This window comes from Sorex araneus, chromosome 6 (assembly GCF_027595985.1).
Source record: "Sorex araneus isolate mSorAra2 chromosome 6, mSorAra2.pri, whole genome shotgun sequence".
Lineage (NCBI taxonomy): Eukaryota > Metazoa > Chordata > Mammalia > Eulipotyphla > Soricidae > Sorex > Sorex araneus.
In genome coordinates, this window is record NC_073307.1 from 87294745 (window position 1) to 87311897 (window position 17153).

Below are 17153 nucleotides of genomic sequence, written 5' to 3' on the forward strand. Positions count from 1 at the left end.
CACGGGCCCAAGTATAAATTGTTTCATATTCACAGGACAGATCATCTTGCCGGAATGGCCTAATTCTTCCCCAGAAGACAGAAAGCTGTTTTCATCCACTGGTTCCCATAAAACTTTACTTATATAAAAGGACGGAGTGGTAGCACAGCAGGTAGGGCATTGGCCTTGCATGGGTTTGATTCCTCCGTCCCTCTCGGAGAGCCCGGCAAGCTACCGAGAGTATCCTGCCCGCATGGCAGAGCCTGGCAAGCTACCCGTGGTGTATTCAACATGCCAAAAACAGTAACAACAAATCTCACAATGGAGACGTGACTAGTGCCCGCTCGAGCAAATCGATGAACAACGGGATGTCAGTGCTACAGACAGTGCTACAGAGAAATGCAAAATAAAAGCTAAGAAGAAAGCTGTTGTTTTGGGTCCCTGGGCTAGAGTTTACCACCCCACCCCAGCCCACCCCACCGAAGTATCTTAAAATTCTGTCTCCCAAAGTTTCCCTGCTCCTCCCACCTCCAGAGCCCCAGTCTTTAGGGTGGCCTCACTCATTCCTCACACAGACACTGAGCGCTCAATGGTGCCAGGCGCCAGACCAAGGATGTAAGGTGGCAAAGGCCACTGGTAGGAAGCTGGTGTTGAGGAGAAGGGGTACAAACAGGCTGGATGTATGCTGGCAGAGAGAGAAGGCCCGGAGTCAGCAGGGACACACGGGTCATGGCCCTTCGGGGTGAGAGGGTAGGGAATGTCTCCATATGGAGAAGCCAAGTTTCATCCTGAGAGATAGACTGTGGTTCTGGGTTCAAGACTGCGTGGAGGAAGTCGCTGCCATGCACGTGACTGGAGACAGTCCAGGCACTCACCATTCCTACCTGGACAGCCAGGGACATCTCCAGATAGTCCCTCCTGTCCCCAGACCTCTCTGGGGTCAAATCAGTCCCAAGTGCTTGCATTCTGACCCTATGACCTTTAGGGACCCATAGTGTTCTGTTGGCTTCCCCTTATTTGTTTTTCCAGTTCCTTCCCTGGTGACAATGCTCTGTTGCCATTGGCTCCCAACCTATCTCCCTCCCCCTCTCCTAAGTTCCCTCCCAATGACCACCCAACTACTGCCTCCCAGCACCTTCTAATACTTTACATGCACTTCACAGCACCCATAATTTCTTTCTTTCTTTCTTTTTCTTTTTTTCTTTTTTTGGCTCACACCCAGCGACGCACAGGGATTACTCCTGGCTCATGCACTCAGGAATTAACTCCTGGCAGTGCTCAGAGGACCTTATGGGATGCTGGGAATTGAACCCAGGTCAGCCGTGCGCAAGGCAAACGCCCTCCCCGCTGTGCTATCACTCCAGCCCACCCATAATTTCTTATTCTCCTGACATCTCCTGAATGCTTCCAATCCTTCCATGAATGATGCACAAGCACATGGTCTCAGTCTCCCAGACCACTAGAGGCCATCCCCTGGGACAAGCCCATTGGTGTGAGCCCCGTAACGGTCTCCCCTAGTCCCCGCATGCTTCTGTTCGTGCTGTCAGGACTGGCACGGATTCTGTCCACTCCAGGGGTTCTATATCTACTTGCCAATCTGGACCCAATACCTAGTCCCAGGAAAGTCTCAGGGCTCAGGTTTTCTTATTTATTTTGGGGGAGTGTAGACCATACCTGGTGGTGCTCAGTGCTTACTCATGGCTCAGGATCACTCTTTGTGTGTGTGTGTGGGGGGGGGGGGCGGCGACCATAGGTGGTGCTGGGGTTTAATCTGGATTGGCCATGTGCAAGGCAGGAGCCCTACCTGTTGTACTCTCACTCTGGCTCTGTCACGTCTTCTTATGAAAGAGAAGTTATTTTACTTCTTGTGCCTAATTTACTTTCTGCAGACATTATGGATCATAATAATATTCACCCTGGACCAGGGATGTGACTTAGAGTAGAGCTTTTGTCTTGCATGAGCAGACCCTGGGTTCAATCCCTGACATCATAGTAAAAATAATAATAATAATAGCACTAAGGATTGTTAGTGTTCATCAATTTGCTCAAGCAAGCACCAGTAACGTCTCCACTGTGAGACTTGTTGTTACTGTTCTTGGCATATTGAATACACCACGGGGAGCTTGCCAGGCTCTGCTATGCGGGCAGGATACTCTCAGTAGCTTGCCGGGCTTTCTGAGAGGGACAGAGGAATTGAACCCGGGTCGGCCGCATGCAAGGCAAATGCCCTACCAGCTGTGCTATTGCTCCAGCCCAATAATAATAATAATAATAATAATAATAATAATAATAATAATAATAATAATACCAACCTCATGGGAGATATAAGAGTAAATGATCATGTGTGCAAAGTGCTTAGAACAATGCCTCCCACTCAGCAGGAGTTCAGTGATGTTATCTGTCATGTAAGTTTGCTTTTATTGGAGTCAATATTAACATGCGGAGATGACTGCAATCTGTACAGGACCTTGTATGGTGCGCAGACACACATGTAAGGTGTGCTCTCTGAGAGAGTCAGGGAAAGGTCAACCCTGGCTGTGGGTTTTCATGCACCTCCTGTCCTGAGGCCATTCGCTCCATTTCAAAGGGCCTTCGCATCCTCACTGATAAGCTCAGGAAACTGGTTTCAATTCCCTTTGGATCTGATTCTCATTCTCTTGGACAAGCTTCAAGATTCTAGGATACTCCTATTAAGAAGGGGGAAAAAATTTTAAAAAAAACAGGATCAAACTTTTTTTAAAAAGTTTGAACTTCCACCACCCAGGAATATGTTTCACCACAGTAGAAGTTTCAAGAAAGAGACCTTCATGGAACTTTATGTAACACAGAGACTTGGGATTTGTGGGTCTGTCTGGAAACCCAGCTGGCAGTGGTTGGTGACTGTTCTGGCTCAGACAACGTGGCTATCACTCCTTAATGCGCAGTGAATGCCTGTCGGGTCCTTGAAGACCGATAGACACAGGTCTGTCAAGACTCCTTTGGAATGATGGCCCGGTACACTGGCTCGACAGAGGGGACTTCCAAAGCAAGCTTGGGGAACCAGCATCCAATGCCTGGTCTCATCCACCTTGTAATTAAGACTTTGCTAAGGAATTCACTTTAGAGTTGAGGTACGGGCAAGGGCAAAGTGGGTGATAGGAAGGGGGTGGAACTAACGAGCAAAGCAAAACAGATATGAGACGGGCTTCTAGAACTTGTAAAACACGGCCTGTATTTAAGGACAGATACAAATCTATCCTTCTGTCTGGAGTTCTGAACTGCTCTTCTTGACCCTAATGAGCTCAGTTCTTACTTCTAATGAGCGCAGGGCAAATGTTCTTCATCTCCTCAGTGGCTTCCTCCAACAAAACCGTGCCAACTCTCTAAAGCCCCAATGAGGAGTTGGCCAGGAGACAGATGCAGGGAAAGTCAAGTGACTTGAGATGACTAGAAGCCCAGAGAGCATGTCCTCACCATGCTGGGGTCAAGGACACTCCACCCTCCAAGGTCCTTCGAGAGTGGCAGAAAATACTGAACTCTCCACTTAACTCACCCTTCTCTACCATGAGCTCCAGAAGCAAGACATGTATACAATATTTATAGATTACCCGGGGGATTGTGTTTTACCTCCACAAATTCTCCAGATACAGGTTCCCTGTTGTCTTTCTTTAGACAGTGTCAACAGCTTCAAGGGGTAGCTACCTAACAAAGCCACAACTTATCCCAACCTTCCAACACATGCTGTCTGCAGTTTCCTCTTGCTATGGAAATTTTTGCATTAAACAACCTTGAGGAAATGGGCTAAACAAAGACCAGTGGCTCTGAACTTGCAGTGACAAGTTACTTGATCCCTTCTGATATTTCTTCAGTGTGTCCTGGGCCAAGAAAAGTCACTGTCTACAGCGCTCCCATGGATGGAGATGTTCCTTGCTTGGACTGAGTACCCTGCCAGTTTCTAGGAACCAATCCAAAGAGGCAGAAGAAATAGTAGATGTTGTTTGATTTAGGAGGTGGCGAAGTGCAGGGTAACACTGGTTTGTCCTTTCTTCCTTACCCCCACCATCACAGTGCTCCCGGGACACCCCCATTCCTCTGTGTTTATCTTTAACGTCTCCTCTGTGCTCTGCTTCCCCTATCTGCTAATCACCTAGACCCCCACATCAGACCCTGTGACTTGTAAGATCAGATCCTTCTAAGGACTCTGGATTTTGTATTTTAAGTATCTGTCCTGAGGACTGTAGTCTGGGATCTATAGTGAGATGTTTCAAGGAGAACCACCCTTTAAACTTAGTATATCTCTTACTGTGTCCGTACAAAATGACTAGAAAGTTTATCAAGAAGTAAATTTAAGGAGACTGTTAAAATGGTTATGTACCAAGGAAAGATGAAATTCAGCCCCTGAGTGGATCTCCTAGCAGGATGAGCACTTTGTCTTAGAAGAGCTTCCCCTGGAAGCAAGGGCTTTACAGATGCTGATGGTGCTATCTGACCTGTGTAGTTGCTACCCCAAACATAGGTGGTTGGACTCCTTTCAAAAAAAAAATTTATTAGTGAATCACCATGAGGTACAGTTACAGACTTACAAACTTTCGTGCTTGCATTTCAATCATACAATGGCCGAGTACCCATCCCTCCACCAGTGCCCATTTTCCACCACCAATGGTCCCAGCATCCCTCCCACCACCCCCACCCCGTCCCCTCCACCCCACCCCGCCTCTGTGGCAGGGCATTCCCTTTCGTTCTCTCTCTCTCTCTCCTTTTGGGTGTTGTGGTTTGCAGCAGAGGTATTAAGTGGCCATCATGTTCAGTCTATAGTCTATTTTCAGCCCGCATCTCCCATCCCGAAAAGGCCCTCCTGACACCCTTTACTTGGTGGTCTCTTCTCTACCTGAGCTGCCTTTTCCCCCAGCATGCGAGGGCAACTTCTAAGCTGTGGAGTAATCCTCCTGGTTCCTTATCTCTACTATCCTTGGGTGTTAGTCTCCCATTCTGTCACACAAAAATGAGTGCAATCTTTCTATGTCTGTCTCTCTCTTTCTGACACATTTCACTGAACATGATACTTTCCACGTTGATCCTAGGTGGTTGGACTCTCGTCTAAGGCAGAAAGACTGAGCGTGGGGAGACTAGCATGAGGGACCTGAGATGGGAATGAGGGCCAGTGTGAGACTGGAATGCGGTGCTCAGTGATACTGGAATAGGCCTGAGGGGAGGATGGAATAAATGGAAGGATGGAGACTGATCACCAACCAGTTTGGTGACCCTGTTCCCTCCCTCATGCGTCTGTCAGTGGCAGCGGCATGCTGGGGTGGGGAAGCAGCTCATGACCCCCTAATGCATGTAGACACAAAAGCCAACAATTATTTTGTGACCACACAGCGGAGGTGGGGGGGGGGGGAGCTGAGGAAGTGGCGGAAGAGAAAGATATAACCTTCTAGCAAATAAATGCTAAATCTAGGCCTTGCTGTTCTTAGTTCAAGGTATTAGATGGGTGGCAGGTTCACTGCAGAGACCACGTGACCAGCCTTCATCAGCTCCGAGATCTGCTTCTAAACACAGCCAGTCCCCATCAGGACAAGAGCAGGGCCGGAAATCCTCCACGTGCTGCATAATAGAAGACAGCTTGGCTCGGCCAATAATAGATTAAACCTGGCCAAGCCAATTTTGGAGGAATCTGTAAGTTGATTTTCAACTAAATCTTTACAAAGCTTGCCGCAAAGTGTTCCAGAAAGGTTGAGCTGGAAGCACAAACTCCTGGAAACACAACACCCCCCCCCCACCAGCCCCCCCGCCAAGGTTTTCTCTTCTCACTCGCCATCAGCCTTTGAAAAATAACCACCGGGTCTCTGCTGCCTGATGCTGGAGACAATTAAAACCTTGGCCTTGACTACCTGGGCTGAGGTTAAAATAACAAGGAGGAGTGGGCTAAACTAAACAAGATGGCATCCAACAGGGACATTCCAGGACAATCTGCTTAGAGAAGAAAACAAGGATTTTAGAAGAATAGAGCGGCTGGCCAGGACTGATGAAAAAGCTCTTAATGGAACATCATTTTGATTTTCTGCTCATTTAAACACAAATGCACACGCACGCACGCGCGCACGCGCACACACACGCACACACACGTACACACACACACACACACACAGAGGCTGATCTGGCATTCAAGGTCCTTGGTGATCTGATTCCAACTTATTTTTCCAGACATCTCTCTTCCCCACCCATGCTCTGTGCTCAGGCCTAATATTTGGCCGGGATGCTTGGAGATCAACAATGCCCATTTTCCAACCTTTTCTCAAAACCATTGGGACTCCTTAGCCTCACCACGTTTTCCACATTTCTGAGCTTTTGCATCCACCAGTCTTACTGTAAATTTTCTAATTTTTCTGCTGGGTGAATGACCATTTGTCTTTCAGCTTCAATTCAAGCTCCCTGTAATGTCTTTCCTACTAAAAAGTTGAATAGTACAGCAGATAGGAATCTTTCCTTGCATGCTGCTGACCCGGGTGTAATATCTGAGACCCAATATGGTTCCCTGAGTAAGCCCTGAGAACTGCTGCATGTGGCCAAAAAAAAAAAAAAAACACAAAAAACCAAAAGAAGTCTCTTCAATCCTATTGCCCAGCATATCACTCAAGTAGGCCGAACGCCACAGACATCTCACTTCCATTTCTCAATAATACCTTGCACACATCACTTTCTTTTTATTTGACTTGATCTCTAGACGGTAGGCCCCCTAGAGATCATGGGAAAATCTTAATTGGTCTTGAGTCCTCATAATTTTATGTGGTTTCTACTCCACAGCAAACAGGCAGCTCGCATTCAGCTATAAACACATAATAACCACAAAAAGAATCAGACAAACTGAAAGAGATGGATGAAGACCGTTGCTTCTCATGATAATGAGGTGAGATGAGGTCATGAGTACTGAGACTCCACATGTCATGCTCAGAGCTGCTACCCATAGACTAAAGAGACTTGGGGGAAAACAAGTGAGAGAGTCCAGTTCTAGTAATCATAGCTTTAAAAAAATACTTTTAGTTTAGTAAAAGCACAAAGCACTTGATAGATTAGTGTAAACAACACAGTGTGCTTTACAGGACTGAAAACCAGGGGCTTAAGCATCCTCTCTTTCAACAGTTCTTAAAAAACAGCATCAGGGAGAACTGCAGGAACACAGTGACTGTCTTCTCAGCCCACAGGCAATTCCTCATCTGATTCAACTGGGAACAGCCTGTTAATACCAACACACAAGAAATAAACTCAGCAAGGGAAGGTTATCACTGTTTATCTCCTAAGTCCATATTTCAATACTATGTCCACGGAATGCCTTTATCAAAGGGCAAGGAAAACCAACATTCTCAGCACTGGCAACTTCTGGTCTAAGAGATAATCGCAAGTGTTAGTTGACCCATTATACACAAAGAGATTAGGAGAAGACAGGGCGGGAGCTGTTTACCCCTGTGCAGGCCTTAATTTCTTAGGAAAACAGTCTTGGTAGGCTTATAAGAGGGTTCCCATATCTTATCATTCATGATTCATTTGTTCATGAGTGAATTATTCATTCATCCCAAGAACACTGAGAAAAAATTAGACAGTTTCTAGACTAGTATTCTGAGTACTTGACTTGTGGCTAGGAAATAGCCATAGATGAGTCTGTGAAATGAGGATGAAAAGCATGCCACCAAATCTTTCCTGTATTATTTCATGCACATAATATTCTAACAGTAGCATTATCGAAGGGCAAGAGGAAATCACTCTCATCAGAGGTTTCCTACAGACTTGACTTGAAGAACAAGTTCAAGAATCACGTGAAATAATTGGTTAAGACAGCCCTGAAATCCAGTGGTCCTGATTCAGCAACTATCTATTTAAGAAGTAATGATATCCCTCTCGCCACCCCCACCCCATCCCCCATCACTCCACCCTGCCTCTGGAGGTGAATGGGCACTGGTGGAGGGATGGGTAAATGATCACTGTATGAGTGAAATACGAACACAAAAGTTCATAAGTTTGTAATTGTACATCACAGTGATTCTCTAATAAAAAAATTTGAAAAAAAAAAGAAGTAATGATAATGAGAGGACTTCCCTTTTAACCACAGTGGGGTCACCTGGGGTTTATACAATGGATTGGGCTCAAGTCAAAAACCCTAGAAGTCAGAGCAGGTAGAAATAAAGCTGAAAAATAAAACAAATTAAGCATTAGAGTTTACTGCTTGCAAATCATAGTCCATAGTCCATCAAGGCATATTTTACCATTACTTGTGACTAAGGGAGATTTCATCCTCAAATTTTCCTCACTCCATCCCCATAAACAGTACAGTACTTGTTTCTTTATATGTAGATTTCTGCTACTCAAGTTTCAAAGTCAAATTATCACAGGAGATCCCAGACTGATAGCGTAATATAGACCTATTCATACAGAGCATTCTTTGCCTTAGGATGAGACACTGGGGTTAAAAAAAATACATATTTGGGGCTGGAGAGATAGCACAGCAGGTAGGGCGTTTGCCTTGCATGAGGTCAACCCGGGTTCGATTCCCAGCATCCCATATGGTCCCCTGAGAACCGCCAGGAGTAATTCCTGAGTGCATGAGCCAGGATTAACCCCTGTGCATCGCCAGGTTTGACCCAAAAAGCAAAAAAAAAAAAATACATATTTATTTATTTTGTTTTGGGGCCACACTCAGTGATGTTCAGGGTTACTCCAGGCAGTGCTCTGGAATTACTCCTGGTGGTACTTGGGGACCAGGTGGGATGCAGAGGATTGAACCTAGATCGGCTGCATGCAAGGCAAATACTCTACTCACTGTACTTTCTCTCCAGCACCTAAGGAAATCTTTAGAGATCAGCTATTTTGATGGCCACAGAAAAGGGCAGCAAAGTGTAACTTTCATTCATCTGGAGCATAAAGGTCTGGGCATTTCGATCTTCTGGAATAATCTATTCATTCCTCCCCTTCTACAACTTCTGAGTGAGATTCTGAATCCACAAAGGTTGTGAACCTTCCAAAAACTTTTCCTAACTATTCAACCTCTATAGGTAGCATGCTTTCTAGTTCATCATCTTCAGTGGCATGATATTATCATTATTCCAAATTTCTCCCAAGATTTTGTTGAATTGCTGTGAGACAGATCCTTACAAAGGTGCTCATGATTAGGTTTCAATCATACAGTGTTACAACACCCATCCCTTCATCAGTGTCCACTCCCCGGCACCAGTGTCCCCAGGTTCCCTCCCAACTTCTATACTTCTTTTTTGTTTTGTTTTGTTTTTTTTAATTAATAGTTTGTTTTTAATTAGTGAGTCAACGTGAGGGTACAGTTACAGATTTATACATTTTTGTGCTCATGTTTCTCCCTTACAAAGTTTGATAACCCATCCCTTCACCAGTGCCCATTCTCCACCACCAGCAAACCCAACATCCCTCCCACCCTCCCCAGTCCTGTCTCCCCCCACCCCACACTGCCACTATGGCAGGGTATTCCTTTTGTTCTCTCTCTCTGATTAGGTGTTGTGGTTTGCAATAAAGGTGTTGAGTGGCCATTGTGTTCAGTCTCTAGTCTATATTCGGCCCGCATCATCTTTCCCCCACATGACCTCCAACCACATTTTACTTGGTGTTCCCTTCTCTGAGTTGCCCAGAATGAGAGACCAGCCTCCAAGCCATGGAGACAACCTCCTGGTACCTATTTCTACTATTCTTGGGTGTTAGTCTTATAGTCTATTATTCTATAGTCCACAGATGAGTGTAATCTTTCTATGTCTGTCTCTCTCTTTCTGACTCATTTCACTTAGCATGATACTTTCCATGCTGATCCACTTATATGCAAACGTCATGACCTCATTCTTTCTAACAGCTGCATAGTATTCCATTGTATAGATGTACCAGAGTTTCTTCAACCAGTCATCTGTTCTAGGGCACTCGGGTTTTTTCCAGATTCTGGCTATTGTAAACAGTGCTGCGATGAACATATAATCAACTTCTATACTTCTATGGCAGGCACTTCTCTCTCTCTCTCTCTCTCTCTCTCTCTCTCTCTCTCTCTCTCTCTCTCCTTTTGGGCATTGTGGTTTGCAATACAGATACTAAAAGGCTGTCGTGTATAAAATATATGTGTGTACACACACACACACACACACACACACACACACACATATATATATATATATATATATATATATATATATATGCCAAAAACAGTAATGATAGGTTTCATTCCCCTGACCCTGAAAGAGCCTCCAATCGTTAGGAAAGATGAGTAAGGAGAGGCTGCTAAGGGCCGGGGCTAGAGTGATAGCACAGCTGGTAGGGTGTTTGCCTTGTATATGGCTGACCTGGGTTCGATTCCCAGCATCCCATATGGTCCCCTGAGCCCCGCCCGGAATAATTCCTGAGTGCAAAGTCAGGAGTAACCCCTGAGCATTGCAGGGAGTGACCCCCCCAAAAAAATCTCAGGGCTGAATGTAATAGTGCCTGATCGAGTAAATCAATGAACACAGTGATACAGTGATATATATATGTATGTATGTATGCATATATATATACATATATATATATCCCTTTACCTACTTTTAACACTCATGTTTGTCCAGCATGATCATTTCCAACTATTATTGTCATACTAGTCCCTTCTCTATCTTACCTACTCCCACCCCACACAAGTGGTAGATTTCAACCATTGACCAGTCCTCCCAGCCCTTGTTTTCCCTGGCCTTGGGTTCCAATTTTTTCAGTGAAAAGGGGGAGTTTTAAACAGACTGAAATGATTTTCTAAGAACCACACATTTAGCCGTTGATGAAGCCAGGAAATAAGTAGAATCTATGATACCAACCAAGATCAATGTTCTCTCGCCACACTAAAGTGTAGATTCAATCCTGGTACAATAGTGGCTCCTCCCTAATCTTACTAGCACCCACCTCTCTTAGCATTCCTCTATTGGGTCTTCTCCAAACTGATTTCCACCTGACTGTCAGAGAATAAACTTTTATTGATACCAGCACCCCCTTCGACATATTTAGGTATTTTCCCCTCTCCAAGTGTCTTTGTTCACATGTGTATCTTCCCTGGAAAGCACACTAGAGCTTCCCTGGTGTTTTCTGGGTCTTTTCTCCCACCCATCTGCATTTATACCACCTCAAAAATATCACACCAAAAAAAAAAAATGGGACTGGAGCAATAGCACAGAGGGTAGGGCGTTTGCTTTGCACATGGCTGACCTGGGTTTGATCCCCAGCATCCCAAATGGTCCCCTGAGCACTGCCAGGAGTGATTTCGAGTGCAGAACCAGGAGTAACCCCTGTGCATCGCTGGGTGTGACCCAAAAAGCAAAAAAATAAAAAAAAAATCACACCAGCGTACCTAGTTCCATTTCTCAAAGCTAGTGAAAAATAAGTTGCTGAGATTATGGATTTTTTCTATTTATAGTCTGGTAAATTTACAGTCAATATTTGTTTGGGTGAACCAATAAAAGACATGGCTTATTCACTCTTGTTTAATTTATTTGTCTTCCCAATGAGAATGTGAAGAAAAGCTGCTCCTAGTTCCATCCATTCATCCATACATCCGATTTATCTATTTGGGTTGTGGTTTAGAGTCAGAGAAGAAGTGATTTGAAAGAAGTTCTTCAGCACATTACTAAGCATCTTGGTTTACCTTATTCCTTTGACCAAAACACTGAGACGAACATCCTTCCAAAACACTGAGACAAAAGTCAGTACAAATAAGATGAGGGTTGAAGAATTTTATTTATTTGTTTTTTGAGCCATGCTCAGTGATGGTCAGGGGTCACTCCTGACTCTTCACTCAGGAATCTCTCCTAGCGATGCTTGGGGGATCATATGGGATGCTGCAGAGTGAACCAGGGTTGGCACATGCAAGGCAAGCGCCTTACCCACTGTACTATCTCTCTAGTCCCAAGAGGGTTCAAGAATTTTAGAAGAAAGGAAATAAGTAGCAGAGAAAGAAGGGGCAAAAGACATGTGCCACCGCATAATGTGGATACGGTTGAGCAACAGAGTCTACTGTGAGCTTCCTTGTTGCTAGATCGAGAAGAGAAATGGGAAAGTGATGCTCCTTAGTTTAATCTGAAAGGCTGTCTTCTGTTCACTTTTTCATGCAGGCATTTCTTCATTCACTCATAGTTTAAGTATTCTCTGGTCATCTCTGCCAAGTCAGGAGCAGTTTGCCATAGAGTGAGGGTCTGGTATCCAGAGAGACGCTTGCCTTTCCTCTGATGATTTTTGAGAGGAGGGACTCCTAATATAGATAATTCCAAACAATGTCTGCTCAGGAAGCAGAGGAGAAATAACCTGTGACTCACCCTACTTCCCAGGAATATGGGAGTGGGCCCCTGGGATGCTGCCTGCACGGTGTTTGAATGTCATTTGGGGAAGATGGCAGGTGCCTGATTATCCAGTGGAATGACTCAGTTTGTATAAACAGGATGGCTCAGGGAAAGGAATTTCCTGGTTCTTTGAGCCACTGTCTTGTAGCACACACACTTGACATTCTGTGGGACAGAATATTCAGGCTTTAGCGCTGCTGGCTGTGCAGATAGTCTGGAATATTTTATCACTCACAGCTGAGGTACCCTTGAGACTGGCTTTCCACATCTGTTGGAAATAACCCAGTGCGGCCCCTACCATCCATGACCAAAGTCTATCAGAGTTAAAAAAAAAAAATCTTGGCATCATCTGCATCATCACAATTTGAAGCCTCATTTTCAGCTTCTCTGTCTTTAATAAGTGCGTACATTTTTTTTTCTTTTTGGATCACACCCGGTGAAGCACAGGGGTTACTCCTGGCTCTGCACTCAGGAATTACCCCTGGCGGTGCTCAGGGGACCATATGGGATGCTGGGAATCGAACCCAGGTCGGCCGCATGCAAGGCAAACGCCCTATCCGCTGTGCTATTGCTCCAGCCCCAATAAGTGCGTACTTCTAAAACAGCGGGGGGCTGGAGCAATAGCACAGTAGGTGGGGCATTTGCCTTGCACGTGGCCCACCCAGGTTTGATGATTCCCAGCATCCCATATGGTCCCCTGAGCACTGCCAGGGGTAATTCCTGAGTGCAGAGCCAGGAGTAACCCCTGTGCATGGCTGCGTGTGACCCCAAAACAAAAAGAATAAAAGTCTTCAGAGGGGGTCCCCTGAAGGCTTGACCTGGCTAAGGTATCCAATAAAGTCTCCAGTTAGTTCTCTGCATTGTTCCTGACTCTGGCCCACTTGTAAAATACTGAGACTCGCTTGGGTTTTTGTTATCAAGCATTATCATATCAATAATTGATTGACAGTGGTGTTCTTCCCCGAAGACCCCAGAAATTTTACAAGTCCCTCCATTTGCACTGTTAGAGGACACCTGTCCTTCAGGGGATAGCATTCCCTACCTACAAATACTTCAAAATTAGAAAGAGGTGGAGGGGGGGAGGGTAGAATGTCCAGTGAAACCAATAGAAGCTGGGTGACGGGGGTGCTTTGAGGAATGATGTCAATAGTGTCCAGTGGAACGTTTGTCTTCAAAATCCTCACTCACAACAGAACCTCTGTGTCATACTCCTTCCCTTATTGAGCACCTTCTGCGTGTCCTCATCTTCACTTACTCAGCACCTTCTGGAGGTCAGCTTCTTCCTTTTCCTGAGCATCTTCTCTAGGTCTTCACTTACTGGGCACCTTCTGAATGTCCTTGTAGTCAGGAGCCGTCGATGGAGGAGAGATACATCTTGCCCTCAAGAAGCTCCCAGAGTCACTTGATGTATCACGTAAACCCGGGCTGCTGGTCTTTAAGTGAGAAAAACTGACCCCCAGCATCATTTATTCCTCTGATAACACAGCAATACGACTTCATCAGGAGATTGTTTTGGCAGCGGTCCCTGATCTCCTCCCAGGATTCACTTCAGGCTCTCCTTTTCGTGCCAAATTCTGCTCTATAGAAGTCAAACTGCCACAAGTGTCCAGAGACCTCAGTTGATAACTCTAAAAGCTGCAGAAAATTTTCCTTTTCCAAGGGCCCTGAGGTAAGCCCCCCCCCCCCCCACAACTGGGCTGTGAGGAGCGGGCGGCAAGAGGGGCTTTGAAGCCCCAGGTTGGGGTTGGGGACCGTGATGATTAATGTCCAGGCTGGCTCCTGGGCCGGCATTCTTTCCTCCCCTCCCCGGTGGGGGTTGGGGGCCTTCCCATGAAGTCCCGCTAAGTAAAGCTCTTCAGGAAAAGGGTTTGATATTAAAGATTCCCTCGAAAGCGGACTTGCTCCCCTCACAGGTTTTCCCGGCTTAATCCCTCACTCTCAGGTTTCTCTTTGTCTGGAACCAGCCTATCCCCACCACCCGGCATACCCCAGGCCCTTCCCCCACCCCACCCCCAACTCCTGCCTCTCCCTTCTCTTCCTAGCCCCTCCCCTCCCCCATGCCGGCTGGGCCCCAGGGCCCCCCCCCCCCCCCCCGGGTTCCAGCTCAATTGAGGGAAATGTAAATATAATATATCTCTCCCGGCTGCCTCCCTCCACTGATGACCTGCTCCACCGTTGTAACTGACAGGCTCAGAGTGGGCCCAGCGCACTTCCTGTCTGCGTGGGTGGTCCTGGGGATCACGGCGGAAGGAAGCTGACAGCTGAGTGCGGGGCCCGGGATCACCGTGTCAGGCACACCCGAGGCAGGACGGGCTGCTTGGGTTTCACTTGCTCTCGATTTCCCTCAAAGCTCAAGGCAAGGGCCTTTCTGGAGGCCAGGCTGGGAAGGGAGAAGGGAGTCTCCCCAACCCCATCCTGCCACTGGAGTCCCAACGGCTCTACCTGGTGCTGCTGTGAGGACCCACTTGGCCCAGGACGGGCTCTGAGGAACTGAGGCCTCTTCCAGGAACAAGAGAAGCAGAACAACCAGATGCTGTGGTCCAAGATTCCATCCCTGGCCTAAGATTGGTCCCCGGGATGGAACAGCCAGGAATGTAACTATCAGGTGGGCTAGATGTTGTGGGCCAAAACAACAACAACAACAACGATGACGACAAAATATATGTGGACTCTGTAGGTAATAGAAATTGGCTGAGTAACGCTGACTTGCCAAAAGGATAGTATAAGGACTTGCTGAACCTAGGTTTCGGGGTCTGTGTTGAAGCCCCCTGCGTGGGGCGGATACTTGGACCCCAGCTAGCTGGCACTGTAAACCTCGCTCTGTGACTTGCATTACCGGCTCTGGTCTCTGTGCTTGAGGGGTGGCCGACTCAGCACTCTACCACTGGCAAAATTGTCTAAGGCGATGATGTAGAGAGAATTCCGAAGGGGTCTTTGGAGGTGTTAGTGGGGAACTTGCATGCCCCCCTCCTTAGCCTTTTGGTGTCGAAATGTATGCATGAACCAGGACCCCAGCACTGTAAAGTGCCCGGAGGACATCTCGCCTGGTCTAAAGGTTGAAGCTCTAGAATGTCGTGACAGTCCGTGGGAAAAACGACACACCACTCATTTCGGCCGTGCACACGCACACTGAAACCTCCTTTTCTCTCTCATTCAGAGACAGGGCGGATCAAGAGAACGTTTGGGCAACACTAGCTGTGTTTTTGTTACCTTCTGAGTCTAAAATCTACTGGAGCGGAGGCTGGATAGTACAGTGGGTAAGGCAGTACAGTGGGTTGACCTTGCCTGTGGCTAGCCCGGGTTCCATCCTCAAGATCCCATATGGTCCTTTGAGCAGCGCTGGGAGTAATTCCTGAGTGTGGAGGCAGGAGTAACCCCTGACCATTGCTGGGTTTGCCCCTCCCTCTCAGCACTGTAGCACTGTCGTCCCATTGTCCCGTTGCTCATCAGTTTGCTCGAGTGGGCACCAGTAACGTCTCCATGGTAAGAATTATTGTGACTGTTTTTGGCATATCGAATACACCACGGGGAGCTTGCCAGGCTCTGCAGTGCGGGCAGGATACTCTCGGTAGCTTGCCGGGCTCCTCGAGAGGGATGGAAGAATCAAATCCGGGTTCAATTCCTACCCACTGTGCTATCGCTCCAAAAAACTGCTGTATCCCTGTATCACTGTCATCTCGTCGCTTATCGATTTGCTCGAGTGGGCACCAAATTAAAAACCAAATACACATAAAATCGACTGTAGTAGAGGAGAGGCTTCACTCTGGACTCATGACACAGTCGGTGGTGGTGCCAGCCACCCAGAACCTGTCTTTCTTCCTCTGCTCCCATTGGCACCCAAGTCTCGGAAGAAAGTGAGATCAGGAGGCTGAGAGTAGATGATGATGATGTGGCCAAGGTCACACTGCTGCATAAAGACAGAGCTGGATGCTCTTCCACATCTCCCCCCAATACCCTGAAAGATGGGCAGAAGAGATTTTGCTCATGTAGCCCCACCGGCTTTCCCTTGGAGGACAGAACACACAGCATAAGCCCAGAGAAGTGGAGGAGAGTTGGCTATCACTGTTTTCCCTGACGGGGGCGGGGTGGGGGGGCGGGGGATGACAGGGTTGGGGGGTAGGGAGCATGGCAGAAACAGTGCCTCCAGCAAGGTTTTGACATTTGTGGATTTCAATCTTCTCTCCCACCGAGCAGCTTCCCAGAGCAGCTCCTTAGGAGCCTGTCGGGGTTCACATTACGCCTTCTCCTATTTCTCTGGCTTGCTCACTGGAAAGGCCTATACAATAGGCCCGAGATGGGGGCAGGGAGGCGGGTGGGATGGAAGGGGTGGGGGGTGGGTAGAAGGAGGAGGAGAGGGAGAAGCAGGGATCCTTGCCCTTCTTGAGCATCTCCTCACTGGACTGCCAGTTGTAAGTGGGGATCCAAGAAAGCATGAGTAGAAGTAAAAATGCTTCTGTCTAGATAAGTGAAAAATAAAACGGAATACACCTAAGCCCTCTTTTGCTTGGTCTCCCTTTATAGGTCTCTAACACAGCTATATTTAAAAAAAAATTAATAATTTTTTATTAATGAACCCCTGGGCTGGAGCAATAGCACAGCGGGTAGGGCGTTTACCTTGCATGCAGCTAACCTGGGTTCTATTCCTCTATCCTTCTCAGAGAGCCCGGCAAGCTACCGAGAATATCCCACCCGCAAGGCAGAGCCTGGCAAGCTCCCCGTGGTGTATTCGATGTGCCAAAAACAGTAACAAGTCTCACAATGGAGACATTACTGGTGCCCGAGCGAGCAAATCGATGAGCAATGGGATGACAGTGATACAGTGATACAGTGATTAATGAAACCCCA

The 17153-nt window shown here is 46.9% G+C and overlaps 1 protein-coding gene across 1 annotated transcript in view; it reads right to left on the reverse strand.

Annotated features, from left to right (window-relative positions):
- Positions 1-17153, reverse strand: part of ANO2 (anoctamin 2) — a 373823-nt gene that overhangs the window by 12988 nt on the left and 343682 nt on the right. The window lies entirely within an intron of this gene.